Below are 1,303 nucleotides of genomic sequence, written 5' to 3'. Positions count from 1 at the left end.
CTCATATGAATGGATATATATTGGCAAAGAAGATCCTTCGAGCAGGTTATTATTGGCTTACTATGGAACGGGATTGCATCAGCTTCGTGCGCAAATGTCATCAATGTCAGATACATGGAGATTTGATTCATTCTCCACCATCTGAATTGCATACAATGTCAGCACCATGGCCGTTTGTTGCCTGGGGAATGGATGTTATTGGTCCGATTGAGCCAGCAGCCTCAAATGGGCATAGATTCATTTTGGTAGCTATTGATTATTTCACTAAATGGGTGGAGGCAAAAACCTTCAAATTCGTGACTAAGAAGGCAGTTGTCGATTTCGTGCACTCACATATCATATGCCGGTTTGGGATCCCGAAGGTAATCGTCACGGATAATGGTGCCAATCTCAATAGTCATTTGATGGTCGAGACATGTCAGCAGTTTAAGATCATGCACCGCAATTCCACTCCATATCGTCCTAAGGCAAATGGGGCAGTCGAAGCAGCTAACAAGAATATTAAGAAAATACTTCGGAAAATGGTAGAAGGGTCAAGGCAATGGCATGAAAAGTTACCTTTGGCTTTGTTAGGCTATCGCACTACTGTCCGCACTTCAGTAGGAGCGACTCCTTACTCATTGGTGTATGGAACCGAAGCAGTAATACCCGCAGAGGTTGAAATTCTGTCCCTCCGAATCATCGCAGAGGCAGAGATTGATGATGATGAATGGGTTAAAGCCTGCCTGGAACAACTAAGTTTGATTGATGAGAAGCGACTGGCAGCAGTGTGTCACGGTCAATTGTACCAACAGAGAATGGCAAGAGCATATAACAAGAAAGTGCGTCCGCGGAAGTTCGAAGTAGGACAGTTGGTGCTGAGACGTATCCTACCTCATTGGGCTGAGGCAAAAGGAAAGTTCGCCCCAAACTGGCAGGGGCCATTTGTTGTAACCAGAGTTTTGTCCAATGGCGCTTTATATCTAACGGACGTGGAAGGAAAATGTGTAGAAATGGCTATCAATTCTGATGCAGTCAAGAGATATTATGTATGATTTTCTTTATCTTTGTGTACCTGATTGTATTTGGCATGTTTTGAGATTGAAATGATGAAGGCATTTTGTTCTGCTACCCAAACACTTTATCCTTTGTTATCCCTTTGAGCCTTATTATATTTCCTTTCGTATCCCTCTTTCGGAATCAATAACAAAACTCGAAAGCCCGAGCAAGGAAAGTCAGCGGAGAAACAGGGCAAAAAAAGTCCAAAGAAAAAAAGAAAAGAAAAGAGAAGGAAAGGAAAAGGAAAAAAAAATTAAAAAAAAAA

The sequence above is a fragment of the Nicotiana attenuata genome, unplaced genomic scaffold (genome assembly GCF_001879085.1).
Source record: "Nicotiana attenuata strain UT unplaced genomic scaffold, NIATTr2, whole genome shotgun sequence".
In the NCBI taxonomy this organism is placed as follows: domain Eukaryota; kingdom Viridiplantae; phylum Streptophyta; class Magnoliopsida; order Solanales; family Solanaceae; genus Nicotiana; species Nicotiana attenuata.
Note: the sequence above shows the minus strand (reverse complement) of the source record.